Source organism: Orbicella faveolata, unplaced genomic scaffold (assembly GCF_042242905.1).
Source record: "Orbicella faveolata isolate gen_17 unplaced genomic scaffold, um_ofav_v1 contig_13, whole genome shotgun sequence".
NCBI classification, from domain to species: domain Eukaryota; kingdom Metazoa; phylum Cnidaria; class Anthozoa; order Scleractinia; family Merulinidae; genus Orbicella; species Orbicella faveolata.
Window position 1 is genome coordinate 24,809,482 of NW_028301540.1, and position 14,826 is coordinate 24,824,307.

Consider the following 14,826-nt stretch of genomic DNA (forward strand, 5'->3'; position numbering starts at 1 on the left):
GTGGTACACCAATAGAGTCCTAAAGTGTGACGTCACAAAAAAACAAATTTGAGAAATTATGGGATTTGGCGCCATTTTCGAATTGAGCGTCCTTAAAAAAAGGGTTCTTGCCAAAAATTACCTCTTAATTGTAATTCCCAGCCGAAATATGAAGGATGAAAATTTGGTATTGCCCCATATAAATCTCTCTAATTTTGAGTCAGTTCTAAACTGAAGGAACTGAAACAAATTTTGAAGGGCTTGTATGGCATGCTATCAAACTTTGATCCCTTATATCTCTATTGGGAATTGCAATTTAGAGCTAATTTTTGGGATGAGGACCTCTATTAGGTTCCTCTATAAAAAGTATGACATCATATCTCATAATTTCAAAAATTTCATTTTTGTGATGTCATCACTTTAGGACTCTATATGGCGGCCGGAAAATAGTGTCAACATCTGGAACTTACTTTGGCTATCTAGGCGACTGATTATTAGTACTGATCAAACAAGCATTTACATAAGCACTTTTCCTAATGCTCTAACTTCTAAAAAGACTCAAAATCATGAGATAAGTATATATTTTTCGACGAACTCGATCGTAGCCTCGTGTCACGCACCTCCATAACCCTGAAATTCAGAATGCTCTGGATTCCAAACGAAGCACGCTACTGAGCTGTAAAATTGTAAACAGATATAAATATACCGCCTCTTATGCCTGATGAGGATAAAAACTTTGGTGGCTCTTTAGTTTGGATTTTGGAAAGTGATGACGTCATGTGAAAACAATCTATACATTGTAGTCACCATCTGTCTTCTCATTGGCTAAAAAAAAAAAAAAAAGAAAGAAAAAACTACAGTTAATTCTGGGAGAGAGCGCAACCTATAGATTATTCACTAATTTGCTAGCAGATTAGTGAATAATCTGTAGGTTGCGCGCGCCATGCATGATTTTCAAGAGTAATGTCAAGTTCACGGACAGCGAAGTAAGAACATGGCTTGTCGAAAATAAACTGTGTTCGGTGCGATAATGCGTTTGTCGTTATTTTCTTTAAAACAATGTATAATAAAACAATTATTAGATTCGGTTTTTGTGATATCCGAAATAATCAAGGTCTCGGTTAGTGTTATCAGCTTCACTTACCTCGACCTTGATTATTCCGGATATCACTAAAACCTCAGCCAATAATTGTTTATAATCCAGCTTGCACGGCATCCGCGTTGGATTACATTGTAATGCAAATGAAAAAAGCTAAGCATTAAACTTAAGGTTACAGTATACCTTCAGGGGTGTCTCGCGCGCAAGCGATGTAGCGCGTACAGTTTAAGCTGTAGATACCTAAACCCCTATATCAAATTAAAGCTTATGGAGCTGGCTATCAAACTATACCAAGAATTTTGAAAGAAAATGAATTATCGAATTTTTCACGACCACTAAATGCGAGCGCCCGAATCACCTTTCGAAAGCTACAAGTCAAAGTGAATTTCGTTTTTCGCCAATTTAATTTTTTCCTCGGTTTCAGGGCCCAAAGCGCTTAAAAAACGTGTCTGCGTTTTGGCATATTCGATTGCAGTAAAAAGTTACAGAACATTTTCGAAATAGGATTAAAAAAATGTGGAGTGATCGTACAAAAATCGCTCTCGAAGAAAAAGTATTTCGAAATTAACCATTCCCAGACACACTTTTGTAGTTTATATTTTAAACTAGCCACTGTCCAAATTTAAGAGCAATTGAACAAATTCCCTTTGAGTTATAACTCTTTAAAATGTCTGCTTCAAGTGAAAAAATTTATTCGAGAAAACAACGCTAAGAAAAATTTTCTGCTTCGCAAACAAACTCCGCCCACAAATGCCTTCAACTGGGTTCTCAGATAACTAAGCCAATCAGTGCAGGGAAACTTTACTACCGTTAACCTCCTGGTGAAATTTACGCGCGAATCTCTACACAACTCTTGTGTTTCGCAATGCGCTCAAGGAACCGAAGGCAGAGAGATAATTTTTCTGTAGTTCGGTTTTTCTTGAAGTTGGTCTTGCAAAATGGGGAAGACTAAAACGGATACGAACGCTAAAGTGGCTGAGCGAAGGAAACAAACAAAAGACAGCGCGGAGAGCAACTGTGTGAGAGCAACTGTGCATGGATAATATTTCAAATGGTCTCAATGAGTCCGACGATTCGTCGATATCGGACTCATCAGAAGAGTCTCTGTCAGCATCCCTGTTATTGCTGTCAAGTTCCGAAATTTGTACAGAACCTTTCTTTTCTCTTACCACGAATATTTGCCCGCCTTCTACGATAACTATAGCTTCATCCGCGTGGCGAACTTTCGCTTCTTCACTCATTGATGTATTTTCATTCGTTCTTCGCTGTTTTCGCTTTTTCGAACCGGTCCATGGTTTAAACGTGGTCTATGTTTAGTTATAACTTAATAGAGACAAGCCTAATATCAAAAAGGCTGGGTAGTCAGAACAACAATGCTGATCAACTGAGTAGTCAATTCGTGACATCCATATAGGTAATTCCCGCGAATATCGTCTCGGTTGATTGCATACGCGCCATAGGGCTGTCAATCAAGAGGTAAACTTTTACTTCCGGTGAAAACGTAAAACCGCCGTTTCTCCGCCAATATTTAGCCTTTTTCAATTTTTTTTTTCAGAAATTAGAGATTATTCTTCGACCAATATTTTGACCCAAAAGTCCAAATTTGAAGAAAATTGCCGACCCGAAGGTATACTGTAACCTTAAAGGGCTATTGGGCTGAATTGTATGCACTAAATAAATCAACGTGTGAGAAGAAGAGAGAAAGGGTTTTTCTATATTGAACACATTCCTCGTGTTTGCGGCCCCACGCATGCCATACCGAAAACTGTGGGAAAGAACGCAAAACAAGTAAGCGTGCGAGCGTGACTGTGAACGTGACGTGCGAGCGACGAATGGCGACGCCGCGAGCCAAGCAGCTGTCTTCCGATCTCCGCGCTACTAGCGGCTCGCGGCATCGTTGCTCGCACGTCACGCTCACAGTCATGAGTCACGCTCGCGCGCTTACTTGTTTTGCGTTCTTCCCCATGGATTTTCGAGGACGGGAGAGACTGCTCGCAGTCTAGGTGATGTGATAATGAAAACGAAAATTGAGCCTTAATTCATGGGCAGATTCCAGGGAAACTTAAGAGGCCACCCCTTCCCCCTCCCCCACGACTTTTTTCTATCTAGATCTCTTCGAACGTTCGTTGCACAAATCGTCCCATGTTGGGTCGCCGTTCACGTAGCCCTGCGCCTGCACTCAGCGGATTTTCCCCCCTCGAGAACGGCCGAGGAACACTGGGAACAAGACATTAATTCGCCGCTCGTGGCAAGTACATAACCCTGCAAAACACGTCGGATTTAACTATTTTGATCTGAGTTTTTAGGTTTCTAGTGATTTTTCCTCTTTATTAGGTACCGGAAAAAATTAATGCTCAGTTAGAAACATGTCAGATCATAAGCAACGTGTTTACGAAAGGTCTAACAAGATCCGCAAGAGAAAAATTCGAAGTTGAACGCCATGAAATGTTGACACAAAAATAGGTACTTTCTTGAAAAGATTAAGAGGTGAGCCATCTGATATTTTTCATTGTTGATAGTGGTAGGCTTTAGGGTTGATTACAGTGTTACAGTGTAAGTAAGCTTATATTACACTAGATTTTTGATTCGGTCAGTGTAAAACGCAGACTGCGGACCGCAAACTACAGACTAAAATGCAGACTGACCATTGAGTCCTAACCGAAAACAGGCTAACTGGAGCATTTTTTTTAGGCTAACCTAAGTGATATCCAGGCTAACCGGAGCGCGACTCAGCTGACCGGAGTGCAGTCTTTCACTGCAATTAGCCTGAATAATCATGTTTAAGATCAGCGCCTGATACTATTATTATAAAACGATATGTACTTATGAAGTCTGTAGTCTGCAGTATGCATTTTACTCTCAGTCTGCATTTTACCCCGGTCTGCAGTCCGCAGTCTGCGTTTTACACTGACGATTTTCAATTTGATTGCCAGCAAAGTGGAAATGAAATCGGAACATCTTTGTACGTTACTAAATTACATAGGCCATCAAAGAATATTTGACTGTACAGGCCCTTTCATAAAATAACCACAGAATCATTTAAATATATAGAACAGCTTAACTGTTGGAATTTTGTAAGCAGTATCATCAGTACTGAGTAAATGATGCAGTGCATAAATTAGTATCTTTAGAACATAAAGGAAAAAGAGTCTACTCCCATATACAATGTACTTAAATGTTGGGTGTTAAAGTTCAAAATACCATAGGTAATCAAATTTCTGTAGGTCCCATGTTAGAATCTAGTTGTAGTTTATAACAAATTAGGTGGCTATTATGTTAGTTCCAGTAATTTAATGGAATAATTTTGAATAATTAATTTGTTTATTTATTTATGTCCACTTATATTCTGTTTCCAGAATGCTAAAATGGATACAATTTATTGGTTCTATTTGACACACAAATCTTACAAGAGGCATGCAGGTTGTGGTTTCACTAGATGGTACAGCAGTAACCAGAGTTGTTGGAATATCGTTCCAGATTTGTACTATCCTTGTCAGCAAAAGCTTATACTAAGTATGTGTTGTTTGAATAAAACAATAACAAGGCTTAATCATTCTACAATCATTGCAGGCTTTGTTAAATTTACTTTCTAGTCTGTTCTTCGTTTTTGGACTATTTGTATTTTGGCTAATGTACTATAATGTGTAGTCCGTAAAAAGGCCAATCACTGTTATAAGATTGTACAATTGAAGTGCATAGTACCTATGCAGTTATTGGAGAGCCTTACAGTCAAACTCACAAGACCGTGAACGCCTAAAATATGTCTGCAATGTTTATTGTGTTATAACCAATCACGAGCAAGATCTACAACCACAGAAACCACAGAAACAGATGAGTTTCAATCGGTCATGGAACAAATTTGTTTTGTGACCGGTCTCAAAATAAATCCTCTATTTCGGTTATACAAGAAATTAGATAATTGCTCTTATAGGCTATTTAAACACTAGTGAAGAGGGTTTGGGATATTTTTAACGTGAGAAAACTGTTTTCACAAACCAATGTGCTGGGCCGAAACGACTAGTGGCCAAGTGCAAACAATCCAAATCAGTACTTTCATTATTTTGTTTCATCATAATAATAATTATTTTGACAACGACGAAAAGCAACGAATGATATTGATGAAAATAGAAGTCTTCCATTATATTAAATTGTAATATGTGAATCAAGTGCAAATTTATTTGAGAAGGAACAGTGGAAAATTTGAGGTGTTTACTGTTTGCCACAACTAATTGCAAAATTAGCAAACATTTGCATTTATCATGGTCAATCTTTCCAAGGTGTTTAGATCACCGAACCACTGGGCCCAAGGGATTGTAATAGTTTGCTAAAATAAATTGAGTTGCTAGTTTAACCAAAGATGATACCAAGGTTAGTGAAACCACCAAAATTCAATCTAGGACTCAAATCTTACCCAATCTGACCTTAAGGATAATCTTCATTTGCGTGTGACATGATCATTTTCTAAAATCCAAAACTAAAGAGCCATCAGTTAAAGTTTTTATCCTCATCAGGCATAAGAGGGGTATAAATTTATATCTTTTAACAACTTTTCACCTTAATAGCTTGCTTTGTCTGGAAACAAGCAAATTTTGAATTTCAGAGTTATGGTGGTGCGTAACATAAAGGTACGAAAGCAGTTGTCAAAAAATATTTACTTATCTCGTGGCTTTTAGCCTTTTTAGAAGTTAAAGTATTAGGAAAAGTGCTTAATATTTAGATGTTTGCTTGTTCAGCTCAGATAATCAGCCGCCTAGATATCCAAAGTAACTTCCAGATGTTTACAATATTTGCCTGCTGCAATGTTGGTGTATAATGGAGGTACACCAACATGGCAGTTTCATACTGGGCTCTGTAAATTTGCGCAAAATATTTCAACAAACATCTGAAGCTTGGGAAGATGCACAGCCTGTAGAGCTAAAACTTGGAAAGGTGTCTTCTTTATCTCTTATAACATCACAATGTCTTGAATTTATCCACTGAATGGTCAATTCGAATTAATTTTTGTGTGACAGTACAAACCAAGAATACCAGCTCTAGAACTCTATGTCTACTTTTTTCCTAATTTAATTAATTAAAAGTCATTTGCTTTTATACTTATTTAAAGTTTTCATCAGCAATGTATATGCTTTCATGGAAGGTCAGCACAGGCATCATGTTCGTCAGTACCATAGTTGTATCTAATGTGTCATTAATTGTTGAGTACTGTTTGAGAAGGATCAAGTACCATTCATTTTATGTATTACACGTGATCTGAAGAGTTCATGTAAGCCTTCTGAGTTGTCTTGCAGGTAGGATTGTCAAAGTTTAATTAGCAGGTCTGGAGAATGTAAATTTGGTATCTTTCTTACTTACTTTGTGTAATTGCAATCAACAAATGACAGTGGAAGATCTTCCTGTCTTTGCTGAGGCGATGTCATCCGCTATTGCAATAGGCCTATTAGGAAAATTATTTCAAATATGATCCTTCTAACCTTTTCATGAAATATATAATCTTGAACACGATGACACTTCAGTCTGGACTGAAAAGAAAAGAGTAACACTTTTGCAGTGTCTCATTGTTTGTATTCCATCTAGTGGCTTCAACTTCTTCTCAGTTTATGTTTATTGTCCTGGTCCAAATAATTATAGACATCTTGATCTTCCATTTAGGTCTTAAAACTGTTTGCATTCCTGTTAGTGGCTTTTCTTTTGTTTTCCTTAGTCTGTATTGAATGTGCTGGTTAAAAAAAAAATAAAATAAACAAATTGTGATGTCAAGTCATCTTGGCAAACATGCATATATGTATCTGGGGTTATGCAATCCCAAGCTTCCTCTTTTTGAAAAAGTCAGTAGATCTGATCTTGTCCTTGCCTTTAGATCATGAAGTTTATACAGTCTTGAGTGACAGTGATATAATTGTGTAGTCTGGATCTAGAATAAGGATATAGCTTAGAATCACTCTGTCGTAAATGCTGTGTCTTTAGGGTTACCGTATGCCTTTTGAAGTGTCATGCATCTAAGCGATGTAGCTAATTTGACATGTAAACAACAAAAACATGTCAGGGGATATTTTATTTTGAATTTTTTTATCTTTCCAAGAGTGATTTTTGTACAATCACTTCGTATATTTTTTTAATCCTATTTCAAAATTGTTCTGTAACTTTTATTTTCACTGAAATTGAATATGGCAAAATGCCGACATATTGTTTAAGCACTTTGAGTCTAGAACCTGAGTAACATATTAAATTAGCAAAAAAATTGAATTGACCTGTAGCTTTCTAAAGGTAATTTGGACACTCCCATTAGGGGGCCTTAATAACTGGATAACTCATTTTATTTGAAAATTCTTGGTCTCGTTTGATAACCAGCTCTATAAGCTTTAATTTTATAAAGGGGCTTAGGTATCTACAGTACAGTGTAAAAGGGGAGCATTACTTCTCTTGGATGCGAAACACCTATATACGGTAACCTTAAACCATGAACTCATTGCTTCCTTCCATTTTTTGTGAAACAATTTTTGACACAGTCACCTTTATAGCGGACCTCCCAGCGGCTGCCGCCAAGCAGAGCCCCGTAACTATAGAAACAGAACCACATGCACGCGAACAAATAGAAAACCACAGAACTATTTTTTCATGGTCAACATGTCTAGCAGTGTGGATCATGGCGGGTATGCCCAACAAAGCCAATGCCGCAGAACATGGCGGCCATAGTTTAATCATACATGTATGATATTGGACATCCATGTCATGGTCAATTGACAGCTGTCAAAACAAGGTATCTGCTGACCAGTATTATAAGACCATATCACAGGCTCAGGTTAAGAGCTCATCGAGGTCACATGTTTTTTAAAAAGTTGACTGCTGACAAAGTACCAGTTTTCTATTGGATCGTGGGCTCAAACTAGGTTAACTTGTTGATCAGGGCCGGGTTGTTCAGAAGGTATACTAATGTTTTTCACTGCTTATGTTCAATGTAGTTTGAGATTATTGAAACTCAAAACAGAAGACCAGACATTATAAACAGAAAACCTCAACGCAAAGTTACAAAACTCACATCAAAATCCTGGGTTAGCTTACTCGGGCTTTAAGCAACCTGGCCCAGGAGCTCCACTTTTAGGCTTGGCTAAATCTAAATATTACAATGGTTACAATTGACTCAGTGGTGGCGTGAATTTGTACATGTATTTTGTAACATAATCGTGCATTGCTATTTGCCTTCATGCTGTACATCCATCAATAGTTCAGTTTTTTTTTCATAAAATATGCTATTAATACTGTCTACCTTTTAAAAAATACTGGAATTCTACATAGCCTTAAGACACTTTCCAAAAGTGACTGTAAAAAGATACAGTTAAAGGTATGACAGCTGTACAGTATTAAGAACAGCATACAGGAATATAATGAGATCCATTCCCTACTGCAAAATTGCAACATTGCAACATTCACAATGAAAAAATCCCCCTGGCATTAATGGTAAATATAACACTTTGGGGATGAACACTTACAGCATGTAGGCTGCCATTAATAATTTTATAATTCAACTTCAATAATTGATGTGTTTTTTTTTTCTCCACGAAGATTGTGGACTACAGGGACTGTTAACTACTGAGTGACCCCATCAAATATATAATTTTGTAATTAAATTATGTCAAAAATTAATCAGTAAGCTATAAGTAAGGTATACCATATACACATATTTTGCCTTCACTACATGTAGACAATTGAACACACTCGGAGGTTTTGATGCATATGTGCATTTGGTCAGCCAAATCCAAGATGTGTTTAATTAAGACATCAGTAAAATTACAGCTAAATGGATAAAAAATATATCCTACATGCACCAAAGTTGAACATGTAAACCCCCTCAAAAAATTGAAATATAGGGACCGTGTATCCCCAAATGCAGTGGCACCAATGGAATTATCTCCGTGTAGAGCTTTCTCTGCATGCAGGGTCATTGATTGATGTAGAAAAAATAGTTCATGTGCAAAAGGGGAACATGGAGGTGCTATTAGCAATTTACCACGTTTCAGAAGAGTGTATGGATTTAGTGTTTTGGAAAATTATGTTCCATACTTGCTGCACCAGCAAGCCTAGTGTAATACTAATCATCCACTCGACATTTCAACAACAACAACAAAACCGAGGAAAACTACATAATCACAATATGCATATCACTACACCTGAAGCAAACGAAGGATGCCAGAAATGTTACAGAAAATTCGTTTAAGATTGATTATCATTCCAGTTAAAGCCAACAAATGCATTTAGAAGCCACAAAACGTCCAAAATCTCAAAGACTTGCGGTGTTCAAGTTTAATAATTATTCGCGCCAAAGGGTAATTTGAAGATTATTTTTGCCGACGGCTTTGTAGTCCTTTTTTCGGCCGTAGCTTTACCAGTCTTTTACCAATAACCTTAAAAGAAATTCAGCCAAAAATTTCACTAAACCAAATAAATTAAACAAACAAAACGAAGAAGTCTCCATAATTTGTAAACGCAGTATGCATGACAACATACGAGCGTCAAAAGCTGTCAAGGAGAGCAAATCGATGGTTTTCCTTCTCCCAAAGGTAAACAGAAGAAGAAATTATAGCAGTCTACAAAGCGGCTGTCCTTACTAACACAAAGAAAACTTCAAAACTCGTCTGGCAGTATTTACAAATACAGTTTTATTACTTTTAGACGTGAGGTTATCGGTATACGGCGAAAAACGACAGAAAACTAAGCTTGTTTGTTTACAATATGCAACTTTATATTAAACAACGACTCTAGTCTTATTGTTTGAAATTTATCAAATTTCTCCCATTATGCTTCCAAATCAGATAATCTGGGAGACTTTAAAACTCCTATTGAAGATATAAGCTTAACTTCTAAGCTTGTCTTGCCGAAGCAACTACATAATTTTTATGAAAAACGCGAAAGTTTCTATGTAACAAAGTCGCTTACCACAATTTGGCAGTTCACTTCAGTTTGAATCCTATAAGCTGAAACTTCCAGCAAAAGTTGCGAAGACTGAACTAAACTAATCTTTTCGATAGATCAACGAATCAACCACTTTTTTCCCGCTGTGTTTTTTCCTCTAAACACAAGAAACACATTTGATTTCGCTTGATCACCTGATCATGTGACTTCTTGCACGGCTGCACATCTCGACGCGCGAAGTTCTGTAGTTTTCTGAGTAAATTTTTCGGGTATTCCAGCTCTTTTCTATAGCCGTCGTTCGCTCTGCCTCACGGCATTGTTCGGTATTATTTCATATCCTTTCTCTAGCCCTAACTCGATCTAATTCACAGCATTGTTCAGTACTATCTCGCCTCCTTTCTAGCCCTGGCCCTGGCCCGCTCTTTCGCGATCTTCTTCGCCACTTCTTTGGCTGTTAATCCTTGCTCTCTTCCGTTCTCTTTCACGTTCTGCTTCAGTTAAACCCTATCTTGAAAACGTTAGATCAACCTCTCCGATCGTTTGTTAACATTAAAAATAGGAATAAGTTTTTTTAGTCCCTGACTTTTCTGAAAAATCCCGCCCAGGACAGATGGCATTCCTTATCTTCCCCACGAGGACTACCTCGAGACGCCCCTGCCCCTCCTCCAGAGTCTGTACGGACGGCGTTCGCTCGTTCGTACGTTGACGTCATAACCAAATTTTCTCGGCTTGATGGGTTACCAATTTTATTTACCCATGGTGCTTCGCTGGCACGCTTCGCGCACTGAAGCTCCGCTATAAACTTGGTGAAGAAGTGGTGTGCAAGGTGGCTGTTCCTCCTACATATGGTAAGTTTATTATCAGACTACCCAACTTCCAAGAGTAGAGAAAGATAAATATGATGACAGGCGGTCAAAACATCCTTTAATTCGCACTTAATCATTTTTTAAACGTACCTCAGCTATTAAATTTCCCAGCTGATATCCTGTTTTACTAAGTAACTTATGACAACAAAGTACCTGCATTCATTATCTCCTTAGGTTATGTCGATGACATCCGAAAGCTGCTATTCAGTTTGCCATTGAAAGATCTAGGCAATGTTATAAAAAAAAATATGAAGAGAAGGTCCCAGAGCCCTTGAACAGAGAGGGAGAGAGGCTGGGTAAAGATGAGGCCATACAGCACAAGCAGAAAAACAAGAAGAGGACCAGATCAGAGCTATTTCCCCCGGGTAAATAAAACTGAGCCCATTCACACAGAAACTCCCTTTGCCTGGCATACATGTACTATTATGTATAGTCTCTAAATAATAATAATAATAATAATAATAATAATAAATCTTTATTTTAAGTGTCAAACCATGTAGCTTGGGAGAAACCCATACTAATAAAGGACACAGACTAATAGAAAATATAGAACTTAGAAGAATTTAGTGTAAATTAATTCAAATTCTCATTGTTGGAAACATTCTTTTTTTTCCAATATTATTATTATTATTATATCTGCTTGGCATTCCATTAGCCAAGTCCAGCTTTGTAACAAGATATTTGTTAAGGATGTAATAGTGGACTGATTGCCAAATGAACTTGAGCCAAAATATTTAATGACAAAACCAGAGAAATGAAAGTGTTTGTTACAAAATTAAAAGTTATCAAACATAGATGAAAACCAAATCCAACCTTTTTGCCACCTCTGAAGTTACTTTTTTTTTCCATCCCTTTTTTAGTTGCTGAGCAGGATGCAATGCAGGCGGGACAAAATCAACTGGCTGAGGAAGAACCCCCACCAAAGAAAAAGTCTTACACCTGCAGCAAATGTAAAAAGCCAGGCCATTGATGCAATCACTGTCCGTTGCAACTAGATGCCTAACATAGAGAGGGCACGAATAGTTAGCATTACAGTCAATCTGGAGCCCCTCAGCATCATGCTTATTATACCAGTTTGAAAGATAACATTTGAATGTCAGGGGGCTCAGATTTCCAGTTGCCAATTTTAATCATGTTCCATCTTTAGGTGCCTGAACTGTTGAGAGGACAAAGCCACATGACCCCCAAATGTATTTTTATTCATACAGGAAGAGAACAAGTCAGAGCAAATTTGATTGTAACACTCTATTGGAAATAAAGAAAACTACTCTTCTGAGTAAGTTTCACCTCAGTTGCTTTCCTAAGTTGATAGATATCCAGTTGTGTGATTATTGCCAAATCTGGATCTTATATTGTGATAAATACATGCTGGCAATGGTCTCCTGTTGTCTCAGCCCAAGTAGCTGAATATCCACCGAACAAGCCACCTATAGGCTGTAGCTCTGAGAAACCTGTGATAAAGGTCTGAAACAAACTTAACAATACTACAAGACCATCTTGGTTATTATATTGTTATTCTCAGAAAATCAACTGAATTTGTCCTTGTAGGCAGGAGAAAACAAGTACCTCGATTAGCCCTGTCCTCGGTGGCAAAAATAAAATGATTGGAACTTGTATGAAATATATTACAATGTGACACCAAGGTAGTACTTCTCTGCACCAAGCCGATTGAGTTTTTTTTTCCACTGACAACTACTGTACGATGCATTGTGAACAAATTTCACAGGAGCAATACATTTATGTAGTCACTCATTTTCTGAAGTGCCACTTTTACGGCGATAGGTTCTTTCGTTTCTGTCCCGAATTAATGGCGCCACTTGTTTGAGCACTGTGTTGTTTGTCAGGGCAAGGTAATCGGCATGCTGTGTTAAGGCCTGTCCAAACGGGAAATGTTTGGCGACCAAACATCATCAACATTGTTTGGTCACCAAACATGCTGGTGTTGAAGTGAGTGGCCAAACGGTTAAAACATGTTTGATCAAACACAGATCAAACACTGGATACCAGCCGCTGAGCAAGTGTGGTACGCATGCGCGCGCCAAACATGTTTGATACGGCTGTCCAAACAAACAAAACATCGCCCATCAAACACGCAAACAAAAGAAATGTTTAAGTTGTTTGATCGAATGTTTGATGGCCTTCAAATTTTATCAAACACGACCAAACACGATCAAACACAACCAAACACCACCAAACAAGGTGGCCAAATGGTAAAATGTTTGGTCGCCAAACAATGTTTGATGGTGTTTGGTCGCCAAACATTTCCCGTTTGGACAGGCCTTAACACAGCATGCCGATTACCTTGCCCTGACAAACAACACAGTGCTCAAACAAGTGGCGCCATTAATTCGGGACAGAAACGAAAGAACCTATCGCCGTAAAAGTGGCACTTCAGAAAATGGCCGATTCCCATTCCTCAGCCATTTCTTTGTATTTTTTTTTTTTTTTTCATAACTCTCTCACAGTTTTAGTAAAACAAATTAAGCGCCATTTTTCTTTCGTCTTTCGTCTCTTTGTCTCAGTATTTTATGAGCTGCCTAGGTGCAGCACCAAATCGTGATGTCCAACACATAACTCCCTGAACCTGATTCTGAAGACAACAGGCATATGCAAAGGTTTATATACCAGCAGTCCCTTTCTTGGGAGACTAACTTGTATTTTGAAGAAAATAACCTGGTGTTTTTCCCTCTGCTTAGCTCAATATACAATTTTTGCCAGCTGTTTCTGAAGTAGTGTCGATGGCTCATTGTTTATGTGTCACTAGTAAGACTCACTCTTTAAAACAGGTTATAAGTCCCCATTTTTCTTCTTCAGCTTTTTTTTTATTGCTTTAGGATTACGCCTTCCAAATACCCTGGTTATTTTTTCTGTTGAGGTTGCTGTTTGGTTCAGTTTTTAGTGAATATTTTTTCCACGTACGCGTTAAGATCCAAATGGTTTGTTGACTGAGTAAGAAGCCAAGACAGGAAGCTTCTGTCGATCATTTGCACGTTGTTATCACCTGCAGTGTCCGGGAGGTTTTTCTTTAGCCACTTACTTTCGTACTTTATACAATTAAGCTGTTACTCACTTTATAAGTCCTCAACTTCCATTTCAGAACTCCCCTCAGTCCACGTGAAACAAATTAAACGCCCTCATCCCTTTGTCTCCTTTTTGTATTGCCACTGTGTTCTATGCAAACTCAATTTGCATTGGTAATTGCACCCTAAAGACTATATGCAAATGACAGTATAAAAGAATTGACTACCCCTCCCCCTTTACAAATGTTCCATCTCATCACTTTACTCGAGGCCGCGGAAGCGACAGGGACACACCCTTCCACCCAACGAGTAAATCAGGCTTGATCTAGCTCTCCGCTTCTATTTTCGCCTGGTCTCAGGCTTGTCCCAGGCCGGAGGGACTCTCCGTAACTTATTATCATGTCATTATTACCTATACCCGGGGTAGAATGTTAAACTATGTTTGATTCGACAGCATTTTTAAGCTTCATAAGCGCAGCAGACTTTATTTATTTTACAATAAACCGTCATGTGAACAAGCCCAAGAACCTAGCCCTTAAGATAGTTGGCGTTTTTTTTTTTTTTTTTCTCACAGTTAAAGAATATTTTTCTTTCCTTGTCGAGATCTAAATGGTATGATGACTGAATTAAAAACCCGAACGAGAACTGCTTTTGTCAGTCACTTGCATGTTGTGATCACGACCATGAAACTTCTGCCAACTGAAGAAGTTTCTGGGACACGTACCTCCGTACATCATAGGATTTTCAGTGTGATATTTATTGTTGATTTATAGGTGCAAATGCCGAATTCACCTTAGATATTGTCTAGCGAACAAGTGTTAGCGTTTGCCTGTTCAAACGATTTCACAAAGTAACTTATGGGAATAATTAAATAGTTTTAAGAAAATAATAGCCGACTCGGCACTTTCGAGCAAATTGAAGCATGAAGGAGTCTGGCAACAGTTTCCAGCACATT

At 38.0% G+C, this 14,826-nt stretch overlaps 2 long non-coding RNA genes across 2 annotated transcripts in view; one reads left to right on the forward strand and one right to left on the reverse strand.

The window, feature by feature from the left end:
* The window catches only part of LOC149115748 (uncharacterized), a 94,674-nt gene that overhangs the window by 41,535 nt on the left and 38,313 nt on the right, over positions 1-14,826 (reverse strand). The window lies entirely within an intron of this gene.
* On the forward strand, positions 906-4,628 carry LOC149115750 (uncharacterized). The gene is made up of 2 exons (XR_016206117.1): positions 906-3,565; positions 4,435-4,628. It is a non-coding gene; the product is annotated as an uncharacterized LOC149115750 (long non-coding RNA).